This window comes from Sorex fumeus, unplaced genomic scaffold, assembly GCF_029834395.1.
Source record: "Sorex fumeus unplaced genomic scaffold, SorFum_2.1 ptg000260l, whole genome shotgun sequence".
NCBI classification, from domain to species: domain Eukaryota; kingdom Metazoa; phylum Chordata; class Mammalia; order Eulipotyphla; family Soricidae; genus Sorex; species Sorex fumeus.
In genome coordinates this window covers 1736966-1762483 of record NW_026606317.1, presented here as the reverse complement: position 1 = coordinate 1762483, position 25518 = coordinate 1736966, and positions in this window count along the sequence as shown.

Genomic DNA, 25518 nt, shown 5'->3' with positions numbered 1-25518 from the left:
CACCAGGCAGTGCTCAGGGATCACTCCTGGAGGGTCTGTAGGGGAGCAAATGGATGCAAACCTTTCTCCTCCTCACTGCGCTGACACTAGTGCCCTCAAACTGGTTTTCTTTTTCAGTTTTGGCTTTTTGGGTCACACCTGGTGAAGCACAGGGGTTACTGCTGTCTCTGCACTGAGGAATTCCTCATGGTGGTCCTCAGGGGACCAAAAGGGACGCCAGGAATAAAACCCGGGCCGGTCGCGTAAAAACCAAGTCTACACCCACTGATCTATCGCTCCCCCCCCAAAGCCCAAACTAGTTGTTTTCAAACAATTACCACTTTCGATCAAATGGAAGAAATAGAAATAAACATTTTGTTCAAAGGAAAAAATAGAAATTTCTTTCGGTTTTGAGCAGGGATTTCACCACCCAGTGAAGCTCAGGAAGGGCCTCTACGCCAAGCATTAGGCTCTCGATTTCCTCTCTGCAGTGCCCTGTCATCCACCATCAAAATCACATCCTTGATCCCCTGCCAGCAGAATATCTGTCCCCAACGTGCAAATTTTACCAGCCGACTCACACCCAGTGACTCCACTCTCAAATCAAATGGCTGCAATGCCAAAACCTGAATCTGCAGTTTGAGTTATGCAATGAAACGCAACAGATGACTACGAATTTGTGGAAAGGAAGGAATGAGGCAGTGTGTTCAGACTTGCGGGCAAGCTGGGGCTCCCTCGGGCTCCGACACGTTCCTCTCCGGTTGGGGGCCGGAGCGATGGGTTGGAGGGGAGGGCGAGGGTCTCGTGCCCCCGACCCCATGGGGCCGCCCCGGCCAGGGCTACCAGGACGCACAATGAAAAACAAACCTGAAAAGAAAACTCTCTCTCTTCTGGTCGTCCTGATTTCCGTTGTTCCTGACCCTTTCCGAACGACTTTTGCTCCCGAACCTTCCACTTCACTTGTCAGCCCACCTGCCAGGCACCACCGACCCCCCCATTCCCTCACCCCCCCCTCCCCGCACGCGCCTCCTAAATAAAAACCTCCCTGGATGCGATGCGCTAAGATAGACGGAAGGGAGAGACAAACCTCTCGAAAAGGCGGGCGCTGGGGGCATCCCGGGCTGGGCAGGCGGCGGAGGCTCAGAGCTCCCAGATGGACCACTCAGCGGCCAGGCCAGCGAGGAAACTGGCCCTATGGGACGCCCCCACGCCCTGGCCGCCCCCTTCCCGCCCCACCCCCGCTCCTCACCAGGCAACAAACAGAGTGGAGATTGCTCCGCCCACAAAGACCCCAGGGAAAGGCGGGGCTCTGTGACCTCACCTACACTTCCGGTCAGGGTTTTAAAGGGCCAGACACCACATAGTCCCCACACAGCAACCTATAGGGCTTTTTACTACCTCTGGGCTGAGGAAACACTCCTGGCTGTGCCTACCTTTTACCTATAATAAATATCCTATCTTAGAGGACTGTGTGATGACACAGCAGGTATGAGCAGCTTGCAATTGCCTGACCAAGTCCTCTAGCCAGGCACCCGATTGTCGAGGGACCCCGACAGCTGTGATCCCTGAGGTCAGAGCAGGAATAAGGCCTGAGTACTGTAGTGTGTGACCCCAAAATACAGCAATGACAAACAGTAAACTCTATCCAAATAGAGGGAAATAAATCCACGTACCCTGACAAATTGTAGCATAAAATAGTTCAAGAGTCAAACAGTGGGTCCTTAAAACCTATGCTGCAGGAGCACACTTCTATCTCTGCTGTCAGATATTCCGTGTGTGTGTGTCTGAGCCAGAACCAACAGTGTCAGGAGTACTCCTAGCTCTGCATTCAGGGATCTGTCCTGGAATGTCTGAGGTTTGCTGGGATGCAGCTGATCAAATCTGTGTTAGCTGCATGCAAGGCAAACACCCTACTTGCTGCACCATACCTCTGGCCCTTTCAAAGTAAATTTCATGCCAGCAAGCCAGGAGTGACCCCTGAGCAAAGTTCACCCCCCACAAATGCGACAATAAGAACATCTTCCTTCAAGAGCAAGGAAAATTAAATCCTTGACCTGCTATACTCACCCCAAGAGCCAGTATCCAGGGATCGCCCAGTCAGGAAGAGATGAAGCATAGAGGATTTTTCATAACTGAAGATGAGTCTAAATTCCTCATCTGGAAAAAAACATCAGCGTTGGAATTAGACAGACAGTAAAGCAGGCAAGATGCTTGCCCTCCTCGCCCCAATCAAGCTTCAGCATCCCAGATCCCAGAGCACCGCCAGGAATGATTCCTGAGTACTGAGCCAGGAGTGAGCATCTTAGGGTATGTCCTCTCTCACTCCCCCCACAAAACATAAAAAAGCCAACTAAAACAAACCCCCAAATTAAAATTTCATTGGCCTAAACCTCCCACCTGCGTGAACCACGCTTCCAAAAAGGCCCCTCCCCATCCCAACCGCCAATGAATAGGACGGTCTGCAACAGAGTCTCTTGCCTTTAGGGGGCTGCAGCCCCGACCCTGAACATGAATCTGCAGATTCTATAGCATCTACGTCAAGGCTAAAGGCTTCAGGATTTGTACCGACAAGTCCCATGTTGGGAGTGTTGGCCACTCAAGCCCCTAGCCCTTGGGTGGGTTCCGCAACCCCAAGGCCTGTAGCCCCAGTGCTCAGCCCCATGCCAAAATGCAACAAGGGCACACTCAATCCCACAACCCCTGTACTGTGTACAGACCCCACTGCACCGCCCTAAGCTCCGCATCACTCTGAAGCCTCTACTGCACCCCAGGAACTGCCTGGATGTCAGGAATTCAGTGAGAAAGAAAGCACGAAAGCACCTCCCAGGTCCGAATGGTCCCGCTACTAACAATGTGGAGACTGAGAGTTCTGGGATGCTAACGGGAGGATGCTTGTGTCCTGCCACAAAACTGGCCTTCAGAGTACCCCTTCTACCAGGGGCCGCCACTTTTTACTGATCTTGTCCCTCATAAATAATGCACTAGGAAAGCCCCATATGTTCGGTGTTTTATTTTTTTGTAAACTCAATAAACAGACACGAGTGGAAATATCTCCCTTTGCACAAAGCGTTAGAGAGAGAGAGCACTGCGGTAGGGCGTTTGCCTTGCACGCAGCCAACATGGCCGACCTGAGTTCGATTCCTCCACCCCTCTCGGAGAGCCCGGCAAGCTACGGAGAGTATCTCGCCCGCACGGCGAAGCCTGGCAAGCTCCCCGTGATGTATTCGACATGCCACACACAATAACAACCAAGTCTCCAAAGGGGGACCTTACTAGGCCAGCTCGAGCAAATCGATGAACCATGGGAGGACAGCGACAGTGATAGCAGAAAGCTGACACACCATTCCAAGAGAAAAGAAAATAGATTCCAGTCAGGGTTCAGTTCAAGCTCAGTGTGGAGCTCAGTGTGGAGCGCCTGATGCATGGAGTGAAGGCAACCCTGCATCCCTGCAGACACGACGAGCCACGGGGGCCATTGAAAACATCTCACCAAAATGGATGGCTCTCAGGATCGATCCTTTTTTTGGTCCTTTTATTTTGAAGTTTGTCTTCTTTAGAGACACACCAGGCAGTGCTCAGGGATCACTCCTGGAGGGTCTGTAGGGGAGCAAATGGATGCAAACCTTTCTCCTCCTCACTGCGCTGACACTAGTGCCCTCAAACTGGTTTTCTTTTTCAGTTTTGGCTTTTTGGGTCACACCTGGTGAAGCACAGGGGTTACTGCTGTCTCTGCACTGAGGAATTCCTCATGGTGGTCCTCAGGGGACCAAAAGGGACGCCAGGAATAAAACCCGGGCCGGTCGCGTAAAAACCAAGTCTACACCCACTGATCTATCGCTCCCCCCCCAAAGCCCAAACTAGTTGTTTTCAAACAATTACCACTTTCGATCAAATGGAAGAAATAGAAATAAACATTTTGTTCAAAGGAAAAAATAGAAATTTCTTTCGGTTTTGAGCAGGGATTTCACCACCCAGTGAAGCTCAGGAAGGGCCTCTACGCCAAGCATTAGGCTCTCGATTTCCTCTCTGCAGTGCCCTGTCATCCACCATCAAAATCACATCCTTGATCCCCTGCCAGCAGAATATCTGTCCCCAACGTGCAAATTTTACCAGCCGACTCACACCCAGTGACTCCACTCTCAAATCAAATGGCTGCAATGCCAAAACCTGAATCTGCAGTTTGAGTTATGCAATGAAACGCAACAGATGACTACGAATTTGTGGAAAGGAAGGAATGAGGCAGTGTGTTCAGACTTGCGGGCAAGCTGGGGCTCCCTCGGGCTCCGACACGTTCCTCTCCGGTTGGGGGCCGGAGCGATGGGTTGGAGGGGAGGGCGAGGGTCTCGTGCCCCCGACCCCATGGGGCCGCCCCGGCCAGGGCTACCAGGACGCACAATGAAAAACAAACCTGAAAAGAAAACTCTCTCTCTTCTGGTCGTCCTGATTTCCGTTGTTCCTGACCCTTTCCGAACGACTTTTGCTCCCGAACCTTCCACTTCACTTGTCAGCCCACCTGCCAGGCACCACCGACCCCCCCATTCCCTCACCCCCCCCTCCCCGCACGCGCCTCCTAAATAAAAACCTCCCTGGATGCGATGCGCTAAGATAGACGGAAGGGAGAGACAAACCTCTCGAAAAGGCGGGCGCTGGGGGCATCCCGGGCTGGGCAGGCGGCGGAGGCTCAGAGCTCCCAGATGGACCACTCAGCGGCCAGGCCAGCGAGGAAACTGGCCCTATGGGACGCCCCCACGCCCTGGCCGCCCCCTTCCCGCCCCACCCCCGCTCCTCACCAGGCAACAAACAGAGTGGAGATTGCTCCGCCCACAAAGACCCCAGGGAAAGGCGGGGCTCTGTGACCTCACCTACACTTCCGGTCAGGGTTTTAAAGGGCCAGACACCACATAGTCCCCACACAGCAACCTATAGGGCTTTTTACTACCTCTGGGCTGAGGAAACACTCCTGGCTGTGCCTACCTTTTACCTATAATAAATATCCTATCTTAGAGGACTGTGTGATGACACAGCAGGTATGAGCAGCTTGCAATTGCCTGACCAAGTCCTCTAGCCAGGCACCCGATTGTCGAGGGACCCCGACAGCTGTGATCCCTGAGGTCAGAGCAGGAATAAGGCCTGAGTACTGTAGTGTGTGACCCCAAAATACAGCAATGACAAACAGTAAACTCTATCCAAATAGAGGGAAATAAATCCACGTACCCTGACAAATTGTAGCATAAAATAGTTCAAGAGTCAAACAGTGGGTCCTTAAAACCTATGCTGCAGGAGCACACTTCTATCTCTGCTGTCAGATATTCCGTGTGTGTGTGTCTGAGCCAGAACCAACAGTGTCAGGAGTACTCCTAGCTCTGCATTCAGGGATCTGTCATGGAATGTCTGAGGTTTGCTGGGATGCAGCTGATCAAATCTGTGTTAGCTGCATGCAAGGCAAGCACCCTACTTGCTGCACCATACCTCTGGCCCTTTCAAAGTAAATTTCTTGCCAGCAAGCCAGGAGTGACCCCTGAGCAAAGTTCCCCCCCCCCATGCGACAATAAGAACATCTTCCTGCAAGAGCAAGAAAAATTAAATCCTTGACCTGCTATACTCACCCCAAGAGCCAGTATCCAGGGATCGCCCAGTCAGGAAGAGATGAAGCATAGAGGATTTTTCATAACTGAAGATGAGTCTAAATTCCTCATCTGGAAAAAAACATCAGCGTTGGAATTAGACAGACAGTAAAGCAGGCAAGATGCTTGCCCTCCTCGCCCCAATCAAGCTTCAGCATCCCAGATCCCAGAGCACCGCCAGGAATGATTCCTGAGCACTGAGCCAGGAGTGAGCATCTTAGGGTATGTCCTCTCTCACTCCCCCCACAAAACATAAAAAAAACAACTAAAACAAACCCCCAAATTAAAATTTCATTGGCCTAAACCTCCCACCTGCGTGAACCACGCTTCCAAAAAGGCCCCTCCCCATCCCAACCGCCAATGAATAGGACGGTCTGCAACAGAGTCTCTTGCCTTTAGGGGGCTGCAGCCCCGACCCTGAACATGAATCTGCAGATTCTATAGCATCTACGTCAAGGCTAAAGGCTTCAGGATTTGTACCGACAAGTCCCATGTTGGGAGTGTTGGCCACTCAAGCCCCTAGCCCTTGGGTGGGTTCCGCAACCCCAAGGCCTGTAGCCCCAGTGCTCAGCCCCATGCCAAAATGCAACAAGGGCACACTCAATCCCACAACCCCTGTACTGTGTACAGACCCCACTGCACCGCCCTAAGCTCCGCATCACTCTGAAGCCTCTACTGCACCCCAGGAACTGCCTGGATGTCAGGAATTCAGTGAGAAAGAAAGCACGAAAGCACCTCCCAGGTCCGAATGGTCCCGCTACTAACAATGTGGAGACTGAGAGTTCTGGGATGCTAACGGGAGGATGCTTGTGTCCTGCCACAAATCTGGCCTTCAGAGTACCCCTTCTACCAGGGGCCGCCACTTTTTACTGATCTTGTCCCTCATAAATAATGCACTAGGAAAGCCCCATATGTTCGGTGTTTTATTTTTTTGTAAACTCAATAAACAGACACGAGTGGAAATATCTCCCTTTGCAGAAAGCGTTAGAGAGAGAGCACCGCGGTAGGGCGTTTGCCTTGCACGCAGCCAACATGGCCGACCTGAGTTCGATTCCTCCACCCCTCTCGGAGAGCCCGGCAAGCTACGGAGAGTATCTCGCCCGCACAGCGAAGCCTGGCAAGCTCCCCGTGATGTATTCGACATGCCACACACAATAACAACCAAGTCTCCAACGGGGGACCTTACTAGACCAGCTCGAGCAAATCGAAGAACCATGGGAGGACAGCAACAGTGATAGCAGAAAGCTGACACACCATTCCAAGAGAAAAGAAAATAGATTCCAGTCAGGGTTCAGTTCAAGCTCAGTGTGGAGCTCAGTGTGGAGCGCCTGATGCATGGAGTGATGGCAACCCTGCATCCCTGCAGACACGACGAGCCACGGGGGCCATTGAAAACATCTCACCAAAATGGATGGCTCTCAGGATCGATCCTTTTTTTGGTCCTTTTATTTTGAAGTTTGTCTTCTTTAGAGACACACCAGGCAGTGCTCAGGGATCACTCCTGGAGGGTCTGTAGGGGAGCAAATGGATGCAAACCTTTCTCCTTCTCACTGCGCTGACACTAGTGCCCTCAAACTGGTTTTCTTTTTCAGTTTTGGCTTTTTGGGTCACACCTGGTGAAGCACAGGGGTTACTGCTGTCTCTGCACTGAGGAATTCCTCATGGTGGTCCTCAGGGGACCAAAAGGGACGCCAGGAATAAAACCCGGGCCGGTCGCGTAAAAACCAAGTCTACACCCACTGATCTATCGCTCCCCCCCAAAGCCCAAACTAGTTGTTTTCAAACAATTACCACTTTCGATCAAATGGAAGAAATAGAAATAAACATTTTGTTCAAAGGAAAAAATAGAAATTTCTTTCGGTTTTGAGCAGGGATTTCACCACCCAGTGAAGCTCAGGAAGGGCCTCTACGCCAAGCATTAGGCTCTCGATTTCCTCTCTGCAGTGCCCTGTCATCCACCATCAAAATCACATCCTTGATCCCCTGCCAGCAGAATATCTGTCCCCAACGTGCAAATTTTACCAGCCGACTCACACCCAGTGACTCCACTCTCAAATCAAATGGCTGCAATGCCAAAACCTGAATCTGCAGTTTGAGTTATGCAATGAAACGCAACAGATGACTACGAATTTGTGGAAAGGAAGGAATGAGGCAGTGTGTTCAGACTTGCGGGCAAGCTGGGGCTCCCTCGGGCTCCGACACGTTCCTCTCCGGTTGGGGGCCGGAGCGATGGGTTGGAGGGGAGGGCGAGGGTCTCGTGCCCCCGACCCCATGGGGCCGCCCCGGCCAGGGCTACCAGGACGCACAATGAAAAACAAACCTGAAAAGAAAACTCTCTCTCTTCTGGTCGTCCTGATTTCCGTTGTTCCTGACCCTTTCCGAACGACTTTTGCTCCCGAACCTTCCACTTCACTTGTCAGCCCACCTGCCAGGCACCACCGACCCCCCCATTCCCTCACCCCCCCCTCCCCGCACGCGCCTCCTAAATAAAAACCTCCCTGGATGCGATGCGCTAAGATAGACGGAAGGGAGAGACAAACCTCTCGAAAAGGCGGGCGCTGGGGGCATCCCGGGCTGGGCAGGCGGCGGAGGCTCAGAGCTCCCAGATGGACCACTCAGCGGCCAGGCCAGCGAGGAAACTGGCCCTATGGGACGCCCCCACGCCCTGGCCGCCCCCTTCCCGCCCCACCCCCGCTCCTCACCAGGCAACAAACAGAGTGGAGATTGCTCCGCCCACAAAGACCCCAGGGAAAGGCGGGGCTCTGTGACCTCACCTACACTTCCGGTCAGGGTTTTAAAGGGCCAGACACCACATAGTCCCCACACAGCAACCTATAGGGCTTTTTACTACCTCTGGGCTGAGGAAACACTCCTGGCTGTGCCTACCTTTTACCTATAATAAATATCCTATCTTAGAGGACTGTGTGATGACACAGCAGGTATGAGCAGCTTGCAATTGCCTGACCAAGTCCTCTAGCCAGGCACCCGATTGTCGAGGGACCCCGACAGCTGTGATCCCTGAGGTCAGAGCAGGAATAAGGCCTGAGTACTGTAGTGTGTGACCCCAAAATACAGCAATGACAAACAGTAAACTCTATCCAAAAAGAGGGAAATAATTCCACGTACCCTGACAAATTGTAGCATAAAATAGTTCAAGAGTCAAACAGTGGGTCCTTAAAACCTATGCTGCAGGAGCACACTTCTATCTCTGCTGTCAGATATTCCGTGTGTGTGTGTCTGAGCCAGAACCAACAGTGTCAGGAGTACTCCTAGCTCTGCATTCAGGGATCTGTCATGGAATGTCTGAGGTTTGCTGGGATGCAGCTGATCAAATCTGTGTTAGCTGCATGCAAGGCAAGCACCCTACTTGCTGCACCATACCTCTGGCCCTTTCAAAGTAAATTTCTTGCCAGCAAGCCAGGAGTGACCCCTGAGCAAAGTTCCCCCCCCCCCCATGCGACAATAAGAACATCTTCCTGCAAGAGCAAGAAAAATTAAATCCTTGACCTGCTATACTCACCCCAAGAGCCAGTATCCAGGGATCGCCCAGTCAGGAAGAGATGAAGCATAGAGGATTTTTCATAACTGAAGATGAGTCTAAATTCCTCATCTGGAAAAAAACATCAGCGTTGGAATTAGACAGACAGTAAAGCAGGCAAGATGCTTGCCCTCCTCGCCCCAATCAAGCTTCAGCATCCCAGATCCCAGAGCACCGCCAGGAATGATTCCTGAGCACTGAGCCAGGAGTGAGCATCTTAGGGTATGTCCTCTCTCACTCCCCCCACAAAACATAAAAAAACAACTAAAACAAACCCCCAAATTAAAATTTCATTGGCCTAAACCTCCCACCTGCGTGAACCACGCTTCCAAAAAGGCCCCTCCCCATCCCAACCGCCAATGAATAGGACGGTCTGCAACAGAGTCTCTTGCCTTTAAGGGGCTGCAGCCCCGACCCTGAACATGAATCTGCAGATTCTATAGCATCTACGTCAAGGCTAAAGGCTTCAGGATTTGTACCGACAAGTCCCATGTTGGGAGTGTTGGCCACTCAAGCCCCTAGCCCTTGGGTGGGTTCCGCAACCCCAAGGCCTGTAGCCCCAGTGCTCAGCCCCATGCCAAAATGCAACAAGGGCACACTCAATCCCACAACCCCTGTACTGTGTACAGACCCCACTGCACCGCCCTAAGCTCCGCATCACTCTGAAGCCTCTACTGCACCCCAGGAACTGCCTGGATGTCAGGAATTCAGTGAGAAAGAAAGCACGAAAGCACCTCCCAGGTCCGAATGGTCCCGCTACTAACAATGTGGAGACTGAGAGTTCTGGGATGCTAACGGGAGGATGCTTGTGTCCTGCCACAAATCTGGCCTTCAGAGTACCCCTTCTACCAGGGGCCGCCACTTTTTACTGATCTTGTCCCTCATAAATAATGCACTAGGAAAGCCCCATATGTTCGGTGTTTTATTTTTTTGTAAACTCAATAAACAGACACGAGTGGAAATATCTCCCTTTGCAGAAAGCGTTAGAGAGAGAGCACCGCGGTAGGGCGTTTGCCTTGCACGCAGCCAACATGGCCGACCTGAGTTAGATTCCTCCACCCCTCTCGGAGAGCCCGGCAAGCTACGGAGAGTATCTCGCCCGCACGGCGAAGCCTGGCAAGCTCCCCGTGATGTATTCGACATGCCACACACAATAACAACCAAGTCTCCAACGGGGGACCTTACTAGACCAGCTCGAGCAAATCGATGAACCATGGGAGGACAGCGACAGTGATAGCAGAAAGCTGACACACCATTCCAAGAGAAAAGAAAATAGATTCCAGTCAGGGTTCAGTTCAAGCTCAGTGTGGAGCTCAGTGTGGAGCGCCTGATGCATGGAGTGAAGGCAACCCTGCATCCCTGCAGACACGACGAGCCACGGGGGCCATTGAAAACATCTCACCAAAATGGATGGCTCTCAGGATCGATCCTTTTTTTGGTCCTTTTATTTTGAAGTTTGTCTTCTTTAGAGACACACCAGGCAGTGCTCAGGGATCACTCCTGGAGGGTCTGTAGGGGAGCAAATGGATGTAAACCTTTCTCCTCCTCACTGCGCTGACACTAGTGCCCTCAAACTGGTTTTCTTTTTCAGTTTTGGCTTTTTGGGTCACACCTGGTGAAGCACAGGGGTTACTGCTGTCTCTGCACTGAGGAATTCCTCATGGTGGTCCTCAGGGGACCAAAAGGGACGCCAGGAATAAAACCCGGGCCGGTCGCGTAAAAACCAAGTCTACACCCACTGATCTATCGCTCCCCCCCCAAAGCCCAAACTAGTTGTTTTCAAACAATTACCAGTTTCGATCAAATGGAAGAAATAGAAATAAACATTTTGTTCAAAGGAAAAAATAGAAATTTCTTTCGGTTTTGAGCAGGGATTTCACCACCCAGTGAAGCTCAGGAAGGGCCTCTACGCCAAGCATTAGGCTCTAGATTTCCTCTCTGCAGTGCCCTGTCATCCACCATCAAAATCACATCCTTGATCCCCTGCCAGCAGAATATCTGTCCCCAACGTGCAAATTTTACCAGCCGACTCACACCCAGTGACTCCACTCTCAAATCAAATGGCTGCAATGCCAAAACCTGAATCTGCAGTTTGAGTTATGCAATGAAACGCAACAGATGACTACGAATTTGTGGAAAGGAAGGAATGAGGCAGTGTGTTCAGACTTGCGGGCAAGCTTGGGCTCCCTCGGGCTCCGACACGTTCCTCTCCGGTTGGGGGCCGGAGCGATGGGTTGGAGGGGAGGGCGAGGGTCTCGTGCCCCCGACCCCATGGGGCCGCCCCGGCCAGGGCTACCAGGACGCACAATGAAAAACAAACCTGAAAAGAAAACTCTCTCTCTTCTGGTCGTCCTGATTTCCGTTGTTCCTGACCCTTTCCGAACGACTTTTGCTCCCGAACCTTCCACTTCACTTGTCAGCCCACCTGCCAGGCACCACCGACCCCCCCATTCCCTCACCCCCCCCCTAAATAAAAACCTCCCTGGATGCGATGCGCTAAGATAGACGGAAGGGAGAGACAAACCTCTCGAAAAGGCGGGCGCTGGGGGCATCCCGGGCTGGGCAGGCGGCGGAGGCTCAGAGCTCCCAGATGGACCACTCAGCGGCCAGGCCAGCGAGGAAACTGGCCCTATGGGACGCCCCCACGCCCTGGCCGCCCCCTTCCCGCCCCACCCCCGCTCCTCACCAGGCAACAAACAGGGTGGAGATTGCTCCGCCCACAAAGACCCCAGGGAAAGGCGGGGCTCTGTGACCTCACCTACACTTCCGGTCAGGGTTTTAAAGGGCCAGACACCACATAGTCCCCACACAGCAACCTATAGGGCTTTTTACTACCTCTGGGCTGAGGAAACACTCCTGGCTGTGCCTACCTTTTACCTATAATAAATATCCTATCTTGGAGGACTGTGTGATGACACAGCAGGTATGAGCAGCTTGCAATTGCCTGACCAAGTCCTCTAGCCAGGCACCCGATTGTCGAGGGACCCCGACAGCTGTGATCCCTGAGGTCAGAGCAGGAATAAGGCCTGAGTACTGTAGTGTGTGACCCCAAAATACAGCAATGACAAACAGTAAACTCTATCCAAATAGAGGGAAATAAATCCACGTACCCTGACAAATTGTAGCATAAAATAGTTCAAGAGTCAAACAGTGGGTCCTTAAAACCTATGCTGCAGGAGCACACTTCTATCTCTGCTGTCAGATATTCCGTGTGTGTGTGTCTGAGCCAGAACCAACAGTGTCAGGAGTACTCCTAGCTCTGCATTCAGGGATCTGTCCTGGAATGTCTGAGGTTTGCTGGGATGCAGCTGATCAAATCTGTGTTAGCTGCATGCAAGGCAAGCACCCTACTTGCTGCACCATACCTCTGGCCCTTTCAAAGTAAATTTCTTGCCAGCAAGCCAGGAGTGACCCCTGAGCAAAGTTCCCACCCCCCCCACAGCGACAATAAGAACATCTTCCTTCAAGAGCAAGGAAAATTAAATCCTTGACCTGCTATACTCACCCCAAGAGCCAGTATCCAGGGATCGCCCAGTCAGGAAGAGATGAAGCATAGAGGATTTTTCATAACTGAAGATGAGTCTAAATTCCTCATCTGGAAAAAAACATCAGGTTGGAATTAGACAGACAGTAAAGCAGGCAAGATGCTTGCCCTCCTCGCCCCAATCAAGCTTCAGCATCCCAGATCCCAGAGCACCGCCAGGAATGATTCCTGAGCACTGAGCCAGGAGTGAGCATCTTAGGGTATGTCCTCTCTCACTCCCCCCACAAAACATAAAAAAACAACTAAAACAAACCCCCAAATTAAAATTTCATTGGCCTAAACCTCCCACCTGCGTGAACCACGCTTCCAAAAAGGCCCCTCCCCATCACAACCGCCAATGAATAGGACGGTCTGCAACAGAGTCTCTTGCCTTTAGGGGGCTGCAGCCCCGACCCTGAACATGAATCTGCAGATTCTATAGCATCTACGTCAAGGCTAAAGGCTTCAGGATTTGTACCGACAAGTCCCATGTTGGGAGTGTTGGCCACTCAAGCCCCTAGCCCTTGGGTGGGTTCCGCAACCCCAAGGCCTGTAGCCCCAGTGCTCAGCCCCATGCCAAAATGCAACAAGGGCACACTCAATCCCACAACCCCTGTACTGTGTACAGACCCCACTGCACCGCCCTAAGCTCCGCATCACTCTGAAGCCTCTACTGCACCCCAGGAACTGCCTGGATGTCAGGAATTCAGTGAGAAAGAAAGCACGAAAGCACCTCCCAGGTCCGAATGGTCCCGCTACTAACAATGTGGAGACTGAGAGTTCTGGGATGCTAACGGGAGGATGCTTGTGTCCTGCCACAAAACTGGCCTTCAGAGTACCCCTTCTACCAGGGGCCGCCACTTTTTACTGATCTTGTCCCTCATAAATAATGCACTAGGAAAGCCCCATATGTTCGGTGTTTTATTTTTTTGTAAACTCAATAAACAGACACGAGTGGAAATATCTCCCTTTGCACAAAGCGTTAGAGAGAGAGCACCGCGGTAGGGCGTTTGCCTTGCACGCAGCCAACATGGCCGACCTGAGTTCGATTCCTCCACCCCTCTCGGAGAGCCCGGCAAGCTACGGAGAGTATCTCGCCCGCACGGCGAAGCCTGGCAAGCTCCCCGTGATGTATTCGACATGCCACACACAATAACAACCAAGTCTACAACGGGGGACCTTACTAGGCCAGCTCGAGCAAATCGATGAACCATGGGAGGACAGCGACAGTGATAGCAGAAAGCTGACACACCATTCCAAGCGAAAAGAAAATAGATTCCAGTCAGGGTTCAGTTCAAGCTCAGTGTGGAGCTCAGTGTGGAGCGCCTGATGCATGGAGTGAAGGCAACCCTGCATCCCTGCAGACACGACGAGCCACGGGGGCCATTGAAAACATCTCACCAAAATGGATGGCTCTCAGGATCGATCCTTTTTTTGGTCCTTTTATTTTGAAGTTTGTCTTCTTTAGAGACACACCAGGCAGTGCTCAGGGATCACTCCTGGAGGGTCTGTAGGGGAGCAAATGGATGCAAACCTTTCTCCTTCTCACTGCGCTGACACTAGTGCCCTCAAACTGGTTTTCTTTTTCAGTTTTGGCTTTTTGGGTCACACCTGGTGAAGCACAGGGGTTACTGCTGTCTCTGCACTGAGGAATTCCTCATGGTGGTCCTCAGGGGACCAAAAGGGACGCCAGGAATAAAACCCGGGCCGGTCGCGTAAAAACCAAGTCTACACCCACTGATCTATCGCTCCCCCCCCCCCCCAAAGCCCAAACTAGTTGTTTTCAAACAATTACCAGTTTCGATCAAATGGAAGAAATAGAAATAAACATTTTGTTCAAAGGAAAAAATAGAAATTTCTTTCGGTTTTGAGCAGGGATTTCACCACCCAGTGAAGCTCAGGAAGGGCCTCTACGCCAAGCATTAGGCTCTAGATTTCCTCTCTGCAGTGCCCTGTCATCCACCATCAAAATCACATCCTTGATCCCCTGCCAGCAGAATATCTGTCCCCAACGTGTAAATTTTACCAGCCGACTCACACCCAGTGACTCCACTCTCAAATCAAATGGCTGCAATGCCAAAACCTGAATCTGCAGTTTGAGTTATGCAATGAAACGCAACAGATGACTAAGAATTTGTGGAAAGAAATGAATGAGGCAGTGTGTTCAGACTTGCGGGCAAGCTGGGGCTCCCTCGGGCTCCGACACGTTCCTCTCCGGTTGGGGGCCGGAGCGATGGGTTGTGGGGGAGGGCGAGGTTCTCGTGCCCCCGACCCCATGGGGCCTCCCGGGCCAGGGCTACCAGGACACACAATGAAAAACAAACCTGAGATGGAAACTCTTGCTCTTCTGGTCGTCCTTATTTCCTTTCTTCCTGACCCTTTCCGAAAGACTTTCGCACTCGAACCTTCCACGACACTTATCAGCCCACCTGCCCGGGACCACCGCCCCCGACCACGCGCCTCCAAATTAAAAAACTCCACTCCCCTCATGCACTAAAATAGAAATGTGTAGACAGACAAACCTCTCGAAAATGCGGGCGCTGGCGGCATTCCCGGCTGGGGCGCCGGCGGAGGCTCAGGGCTCCCAGATGGACCACTCCGAGGCTGGCCAGGGAGAAAACTGTCCCTATGGAATGCCCCCACGCCCTGGGCGGGGCGTCCCCTTCCCGCCCCACCCCTGTTCCTCACAAGCCAACAAACAGTGTTGAGATTCCTCTGCCCACAAAGACCCCATGGAAAGGCGGGGCTCTGTGACCTCACCTACACTTCCGGTCAGAGTTTTAAAGGGCCAGACACCACAGAGTCCTGACCAGGTGCTCTCAACTAGGGAAGGCTAATTGTTTCCCTATTTCAGGTCTTGGATCAGATAGTAGGACGTGGAGGGGGGTGGTGTCACCAGGTACCAGATGGATGGAGTGAACACATGGTCTATGGAGCCAAAGATTTTCTGTTTTCACTAGGGCAATGAAAGTCACAAAGATTTCCTGGCAAACACCCACCAGTAAGCGCCCCGCACCTGATCCCTAAACTTCACCACCAAAATAAAAACAATGCTGAGAAATCACTGGACGTTACTATTCAGATCTCATAATTTTTGGTGTTGATTTATCCATTGTTGGGGGGCACATTCTGTAGTGCTCAGCACTTTTGCCTGACTGCTCAGGGATCATCCACAGTGGGCAAGGGGAACCCTCCAGGGATCTAATCAAGGAACCTGGCTCAGGTACTTCCGAGCTGGACTATCCGAACATCCTCAGCAGAACCCACAAACCCAAGGCCTTAAATACTTCAAAAAAAAAATAAATAAAAACACCTTTACCAACAGAACGCACCGTAAAATCCTGGGACACCTACTCAGGGAGAGATGAGAAGTCTGGGGGACTTTGCAACTTGATGTGAGAACAGAATTTCATGATGTACAAAAATCCCAACACTGGAATCTGACAGACAGTAAAGGGGTAGGGTGTTGCCTTGCTTCCACGGATCAACCCTTGATATCCGGAATGGAGCCAAGAGCACCGCCAGGAATAATTCCTGAGCCAGAGCCATGAGTAAACCCTGATGACCCAGATGCACGGATGGGCTACTCGCCCCCCCCCCCAAATAAAAAACAACAAAAACTAGCCCAGAAAGTAAATTTTCATTTGTAAACCCAAACCACCTCTCATGACCACACTCTCAGGATGTCCCTGGACATCATGGTAACTGAGAAATACAGGACCGAAAGCAACAAGATCCCTTGTCCTTGGGGAGCTGCCTCCCTGCCTCTCAAAATAAATCTGCCTTCTATTTTTTGGTTGGAGGCCACACAGCTTAGGCGAATCGGTTATTCCTGCCACTGCACTTAGGAATCAGTCTTCGTGGTGCTCACAGGATGGAATCTGGGTTGCAACGTGGATAGACAAGGCTCAAAGTGCTTTGATATATATGTCCCTCACCCCAAGGCCAGCAGCCCCCTCGATCAGCTCTGCTCCCACCGGCTGGGGCCCATTTCGGACCTGGCGGTGATTGTGGCTGCAGAGCCCCCCACCAGGATCACACGGACCCCCAGGACCCATGCACCTCAGAACAACACCCACCATACTCCACAAAGTCCGGGTCCTCCTAAAGCCTCCGCTGCTCCTCAGGAACTGCCTGGATATTGGGGAACAAGTGAAAAACAAGCAGAAAAGTGGCCCTCAAGCTGGCGCGGCCCTACCACTCACAGTACTGAGATGGGGACGCGTGGGGCGCTCACGGGAGGCCTCATGTCCTCACAAAATTGGCCTTCACAGTCAGCTTTCCTCAAGAAAGCCTACTTTGTCCTTTACCCATGTGATCAATGACTGCTGGAACCCTTGTCGAGGATACCAGCAACTAGAGATCCTGAGTTCACTCTGAGTGCAGAGTTTGGAGTAAACCCAAGCTCTCAACCAAGGGCAAGGATGTCAAGCCCCACAAGTTTACATTGAGGTAAAAACAAAAGGGAAGATGGAGGGTTGCAGGCCGTACACAGGGTGGGGCTCTCTTCCTGCCCATGGTCAATCCAGGTTCGATCTCTGACAACCCCATATGCCCCCCATCAGCCAGGCATGATTCCGGAGTGCAGAGCCCAGGAAGAAACCCTGAGTACTGCTGGTTTGGCCCAAAACAAATTAAAAAAATAACTTTATAGAATCCAATGCAGGCTGGGCAATAATGCACAGGATTGGGGAACATGCGTAGCACGCAGAACCTCTGACCTGATGCTGGACACCACCTGGCCTCCCAAGATCACTTGCAGTGACCCAAGCACTGAGCACAACAGCGGCTGAGCTGTAAAACTCTAAGAAATGATCTTAGAGACTTGAATGACAGCACAGTGGACACGGCATTTGCCTTGCAGGCAAACCAATGGGGTCTGAATCCCAGCATTCAATATGGTCCTCGAGCACTGCCAGAAGTAATTCCTACGTGCAGAGCCAGGAGTAACCCCTGAACACCACTGAGTGTGACCAAAAAGCCAAAAACCTGAAGGAACACAATTTAAAAGCACTGTAGCACTGTCCTCCCATTGTTCATTGATTTTCTCGACCGGGCACTAGTAACATCTACATTGTAAGATTTCTTATTACTGTTTTTGGCATACTGACTACATCACTGGTAGATTGCCAGGGGTTTACATGCGGGTGGTATACTCTTGGTGGCTTGCCGGGCTTTCCCAGATGGGCAGAGGAATCGAACCCAGGTCGGCTGCATGCAAGGCAAACGCCCTAAACTCTATGCTATCACTCTGGCCCAAAATTTAAAAATTACAAATAAAAGGTAATGAAAATGCCGAGTGTAACCTTGAAACAATACCAAGAGAAGAAGCAAAACACTCAAGTGTACAAAGAGAAGTAAATTTATTTGATTTGTTTTGGGTCACACACAGCAATGTATAGGATGTTTTATTAGCTCTGAGCTGAGGAAACACTCCTGGCTGTGCCTGAGGACCATACTGTAAGCCAGGGACTGAATCAGAAGTGATTCCTGAGTCACCCATGACCATCACAAGCTGGGCCACAAAATGAAACAATCAGAGCAAAAAAAATTGAGTTGAACTCATAAGAAATAAAGCCAGGGACTCCAGAGATACTCGAACAGGTTGGGACTTGCCTGTACACGGCACACACTTAGCAGTATGACCTCTATCCATTCCTCCGGGTGAAGCTCAAAGCCACCTCAAGGAAGGTCACTGTGTCCTGAGCCAACATACACAAGGGACAGGAGCGAGGCCATCGTACAGCATACTATGGGGTGTTAGGATGAGACACTCGTCGCCCTCGAGGAGCTCAGAGCCTCTCGTTCTCCCCATTCCAGTCTGGAGGAACCAGCTTCCAACCACCTTGTGGCCTAACGATCCCAGGAATCCCTCACAGGGAGCCAGATCTGCTACAACAACATTATTCTAGAAAGTCCCTGCAGGTTCTGGACAGGTTCGAGGCAGGTTCTGGACTTGCATGTAGCCATTCCAGGGATAAATCCAATGAGCACTACAGAGGGGAAAACCTGAGCAGAAACACAACAGGACCACAAAAAGCAACACTGGGTTGGAACAAAACACCAGACGCCCCCTCTCCCCCAATGCCATATCCCACATTCCCTGTTCCATGTTCTAGGAATGAGACGGAGACAGACAATGTCAGCAAGTGACTGACTCAGAGCTATGTGAGGGCATAAGTGTCTGTTGTTCCTGTATTGAAGCCGCCCCCAATTATCTCTTGGCAGGAAAAGTGACCCCAATGACACTGACGGCCCCAGGCATCCTTGAGCAGTGAGCTGGGGGTACTCATGGAGCACCATCTGGGCATGGCGCCAAAGACAGAACAGAACAAATAGACACAAACGTGGCCTCAAACAGGAGAGTGTTGGGCACCCCTGTCAGCAGCCACATTGAGGGCTCCCTTCTGAAAATGTGCTCCTGTCACTACAGTATGTCATTGTGTCCTTCTCCCACACCTGCAGACGGTGCGTCACCATGTCTCCAGCATCTGTTAGCAGGAGGCTCATTACAAAGACCTGGGGGAAAAGTCAAAGCCGTCAGCACCAAAGAGGGTCCCAGCCCCCAGGGTTCTGACTGCAAATCCCTGCACTGGACCTGGATACACAACTACCAGCCCCCACCTGGGGAAAACACTACCCGATGCTCCTTCCTCTCCTACTTAGGAAAAGCAGTTCGGGATCCGGGATGCCTGTGGAGAGAGGAGCCCTGGGCTCAGTGTCTGACTCAGCCCTAGGACTCCTCACTAGACCCCATAGGAAGGTCGCCACAGCCTCATCCAGGAGCTGACTCTGAGCCCAGTTCTGCAGGGCATCAGCACCCCGGGTAGGCCGATATCAAGGTGAACAAACGCCTGAAAGTGGCCTTGCCATGGGAGTAGCCACAGGCTCTCAGCATGGACAAAACTTCATTCTCTCTCCGGCAGGGCAGGACAGGGACATGCGACTGGGTGCTCTCTCCTGAGGACCAGGGTCATTCCTGGACCCTGCGCAGCTAAAATCAAGGCTCCGGCACATCCCGCAGGACCCTTGTTCATCTGGTGCTCAAATACAGCTACCCTGAATCAGCACACTGGCATGAACCTCATCAAGCACTCGCTCCTGATGTGCAGGAATATATTTGAAAACCACACACTCAGCATGTTTTACAGCAAAATCATCTTACTATGCAGGCCGTTGACTAAAGTACATGATGTGTGTCTACCGTGGAACTGTAATAAATATCCTATCTTGGAGGACTGGGTGATGACACAGCAGGTATGATCAGCTTGCAATGGGCTGACCAAGTCCAGATGCGTCCAGAGCCAGAAATAACCTGAGAATCACTGGGTATGGGCCCTCCCCTTCAACACCTTCAAAAAAATTCTAATCAGCATTGGACCCCTGGCACCTCATATGGTCCCCCAGTCCCGAGAGCAGTGATACTTCAACACCACTAATATGGCCCATTCAAATCAACAAAATAAACAAAACAGTGGCCTCAAACAGAGAGTCATTTAATCAGGCCAGGAGTCATATTCCCTTCTCCTTCCTGAAACAATCAGAAACTATCTGCCTGGGAAGCTTGTGCTTCCTGTCACTGCACTTGAGTCATTTTTCACTCTCCTGCCTGAGGATGGTGTGTGGCAGAGGTCATGTCACTATCTCCTGCTTTTGTTTTTCTTGAAGATCTGCAGGCGGCTCCATGCAAAGGCCTGAGCCATGAGCACTGGAGAGGAGTACAACCAGCCCTCACCCCACCTCGCCAGAAGTCCCTGTATTAGAGGGACTTCTAATACAATCCCAGCTGTGACCCACTGGACCTGGATACATCCTGGTCATGATTTACTGTAACCCCAAATCAGCACATGAGTCTCATCCAGCACTCTTTCCTGTTGTGCAGGAATAGCTCTGTAAACCATGGAAAGGGCTGGAGCAATAGCACAGTGGCTAAGGCATGTGCCTTGCATGTGGCTGACCAGGTTCGATCCTCCGGCATCCCATATGGTACCCTGAGCAATGCCAACAGTAGTTCCTGACTGCAAAGCCACGAGTAACTCCTGTGCATTGCGAGGTGTGACCCGAAAAGCCAAAAAACAAGAACAACAACACATGTAAACAATGTTGTATCACAAAATTATCCAAATATCCAGGGTGTTTACTATGAACCATATAATGTGTGTCTGACATCTGGAATTTCTAGAGTGAGTCTACTTTTAAACCATGGATAATGAATAATATTGAGTTGGTAGGTCCCATGGTACATTGCGTTTGGTGCTCTGTCTCTCCAGAGAAACAAAGACATAGCGAACACAACAATTAATGGCCAATGGACAGTGAACTGTGGACCTTTAATTCAGAACTGATTAGCAAAATTATAGAACATCTGAGGGGGTTTGAGGTCCAGGGCTGAATGTATTCTGATTTATCATTTACAGAGGTCAAGCATTTCAACAGAGGCATTTCTTTTGGGGAAATAATCTCAAGGAGACCGACTACCCAAGACTATACTGAGAAATTCTCTCAAGGTGAATTCGCACAAGCATCCGTGTGCTTTGCCATTTCCCTGCTTGCACATATAAAGAATAAAATTTACTTTTTAGTAATATTTGCAGTTATTTCGACATACACAGTAAGAAATAAACATTCCAAAACTTACTTCTCTCAGGTTCAGGAGCTAAGGTTAAAAGCTGGCTGGGATTTTATCAAAAATTCCACATGGAGTGCTCAGGCCAGTTTCGCTTCCCACACCCCACAGCGTCAGGTCATTTGGTCCTGATGGCTTGGAAAAAAGATAGTGCTTTATGACTTCTAGGCCGTCCCATCTTGAAACCAGGGTAGCTTTGCTTCTTGCCCCAGGTCCATCCAGAGATTCTCGATAGGATCCAGCTTTCTGGAGTTAGAAACTATGGCAACTGAAGCCTGAGTCAAGTAATTATGATGAATGCCCAGCAGTAAATATATTTCAGAGTCAAATAACTCACAAAAATTAAGAGTTTACCATTAACTTTTTTGTTGTTTTGAACCAAAGAACATTGCTCTATAATGATAGATTATAGATTATATAGGTTATAGGGGAAATAGAAATGGAAATAAATGACTACATAAAGTCCTGAATCACCAGAAGACTTGACTTTTTGAGTTAAATATAAACTCAAGGGATCGGAAGTGCTCATAAAACCACTTCTTGGGGCGGGAGGGGGGGAGGAAAATTCGCAATTCATTGATCAAGCCTAAAACACTTAAGGTAAATATCCAACACTCATGTAAAGACATATTCTAGAGCCAAATATTTAACGAGGATCCTTAAGTCCCCTTTTCCTGTTTTTTTCTTGTTTGTATGCTGCAGAAATCCGTGTTTTCTCCTGAATAAAATGACTCTCTCATTGCCCTCACATCCTCTATGTGTGTTTATGTCCATGTGTGTGTGTCTGTGTGCATGTGTTTCAGTTTTGGACCACAACTGTCAGTGCTCAGTGAATATTGCAGCTCTGGTATCAGGGTTCAGTCCTAGGGGGGCTAAGAGACAATATGGAATAGCAGACATAGATCAAACCTGGGTTGTCCGCTTGCAAGGCAAGCACTCGACTTGATCTAGTATTGATCTGACCCTTTCTAAGTCAATTATTTCCTCCACAACAGCCAAGCTTCCCCAACACCATCACCCATCCTGGAAACCAATTATTCTCTTCAAAATAAAAACCCCAAAACTTTAGCCCCAGTACTCACCACAACAGCTGACGGTCGTCTAGTGAGGGTGGGATTTCATGTGTGGGGTGCTTTGCAGCTAGTCCTTAGGAAGCAGAAAAACTTGATCTAGGAAAAAACAGAAAATTTGGGGCTAGAGACAGCAAAACAGGTACGGAACTTTCCATGCATGCAGCCAACCCATATCAATCCCCGGCATCCCATTTGGCCCTCAACTACCACCAGCAGGAATTCCTGAGTGCAGGGCCAAAAGTAAACCCTGAGCATCTCCATACATGGTACACAGCCCAACCAAAACAATAATAATGAAAAAGTTTCATTTGTAAACCCCACCTACCCGCAGATCCCAAGCCAACGGTGGACCCGCTCCATCAAAGGACAGAGGAAAACTAGGTCTCCTCTGTAGGGAGGCTGGGAACTACCCTTCGAAGTGAATCTGAAGGTCTACATAAGTGATGCCAGGGCCAAAGGCTCCCGGGTAGGGTGTAGTGACGTCTTTGCTGACAAGTTCTGGAGGGCTAAGCCCCACCTTCGGCAGGTCCTGCAGTGCTTCACAAACCAGCCTCTGACCCTTTCCACCTCTGACCCTTTCCAGAGTTGGACGCGATATTGGCCAAGGTAACTCACTCACACCTGTGACCCCAGCACCACCGCACAGCCCCCACTGCACCGCCCAAAGTCTCTGGGTCCCCCGATGGTCTTTGCTGCACCTCAGAAACGGCCTGGGTATGGGGAATGAGGAAAAAACTAGTGTGAAACCGACCGGAAAGATGGTGTGGCCCCACTGCTCACAGTGTGAATATACGGAGGTGCGAGGAGCTCCAGAGACGCAGCTCTTGTCATGTCACAAAATCAGCCTTCACAGTCCCTCTGTCATGCCGTCATGGAGGGGCTCCAATTCCTCCTCTAGCCACGAGACCAATGGCAACGGGCAACCACAACTAGAATAGAAAGGGTTTCTGAAGGGCCCATCTATGGCATAACTTGTGCTTATGCCCGGAGACTTAAAGGGCCACGGTCTAGATGCAGAGAGACGCTTTTTGCCCACCCACGTGAATCCATGCTGCAAGGGGGATGGACTGATCAAGGACTGGAGAGGTAGCTGCTGGAGTGGTTGCTCACCATTGGGAGGCTGGGGATAAAGAGAAGACCCCTGATCCTGTACTGGTCAGTCAAACATTGAACCGATGCCCTCACACAGTTCATCAGGCAAAGCACATGTGGGTAAATTCAAGGTAAATCAGGCAGGTTGGTTCATAGCACCTGACCTTACGATTCCCGGCGAATTATTCAAGATGGGGCAAAAGCAGTGACTCCAAAGCCAGCCCTGGAAATGCAGAATGGAAATGCCCTAGCAGAAGCTCAGAGAGCTGGACAGACACTGGAAAAGAGAAAAGACTGGTTAGAACATCAGAGCGCACGGTCCAATAATACTGTCCAACCAGCCAACACACTACCTCTTGAAAACGCACGACCAGTGTAAACTTGCCTACTAGGAAAACCACAGAAGGCAGTTTCAGAAACACAATTCCAAAGCCAGAGTATGGAACAAGAGCAGGTGGACGCTTGCCTTGCATATGGTATATCTGGGTTCAATCCTCAGAATTCCAAATATACCCCTGAGCACCAAAGACGTGAAAATCCATGAGTAAGCCCTCAGCAGAGCGGGTGTGCACCAACAACAAAGATATATAGAGTATTTGTGTGTTATACATAATATATAATATATCATATAAATTACACATATATAAAATTTACTTATATTTATGTACATTTACTTATATTTATTATCTCATTCTTACTTTGGACAAACTGGCAGGCTACCATATGTAACCTGCCAACACGGAAGAGTACGGCAAACTCCCCGTGGTGTACCCAATACGCCAAATACCAGTAACAATGATGGATCTCATTCTCCTAACCCTGAAAGAGCCTTGAATATGGCACTTTTTAAAAAAATTATCTGGGCTAAGACGAAGGAGATGTTCCTGGGGCTAGCTCGAGGCAATCGATGAACAACAGGATGGTTGTGATCATGATGTACACGGACATACATATAAACATCTAGAGTATATTCCAACACTAAGCATGGAGATTAATGGGCAACAAAGCATTCCGGTCACCATGAAGCATTTTTTGGCCTTCAAAAGACCTGAATCCTATTCATCATTCTAGTGAAAACTAGATTAATTGGACTTGGCTAATTCCAATTATAATACTTATTTTTTTCTCTGATATTATTGAACTGATGGGTGGGATGCATGACTGTGACCAAACTTGCAAGTAATCACAGGTAAACAGAGCAGCCTTCTGGAATGTGGGGTGCTTGGGAAGTGCTGGGATGTGGGGAGCTTGGAGAACTAACCTATATTCACAACACTGTCAGACCTTTGATACAAGGGGTCCCTTCCATCCTTTCAAATGTCTATCTACGCACAATAAATTTCATTTAAACTGTTTCCAATAGGTGCCAAAGAGATAGGACAGCAGGTAGGATATTTGTCTTCCACAAGGTTTAACAGGGCCTCAGAGCACCACCAGGAGTAATCTCTTAGCATGTCTTGGTGTGACCCAAAATGATGAAAAAAAGTTTAAAAATTAAAATAACTCTTCATTTCATGCCAATAAAGAACCTTGCCAGTGCCATTTTGCTAAGATGAGTCAAAAAATTACTTATCCTTTATACTTCCACAACGCTAATCAGTACGTGGAACATGGGAGGGAGAGATGACACAGGAGGGAAGGAGCTGCTCACACACGACAGACCTGGATTCTATAAGGTACCCCATAAGGATCCTGAGGTACAGATATCTAAACTCCTTAGAGCTAGGAGTGGGCTCAGCTGGTTGTGGTTCCCCAGACAGAACATGATTCAGGATGAATTAAAAAAGATGGTATGTCTGTTTCTGTGCCATAATCCCCCCAAAGCCCAGGGCCTCTAAGCCAAGCCACAGAGATAGTCCAGCAGGGATGGTTTTTGCCTTGTACGAGGTCTGGCCTGGGTTCAAACCCACCTTCTCGTATGGTCCCCAATGTAGGAGTAATTCCTGGGGAGGTGGGAGTAACACCTAAGCATGTCTGGGTGTGACCGAAAAGAAAAAAAATGCTTGTTTCATATGTATTAGGACACCCATACACTGCCCAGGTAGACAGGTAAGATCCTAAGT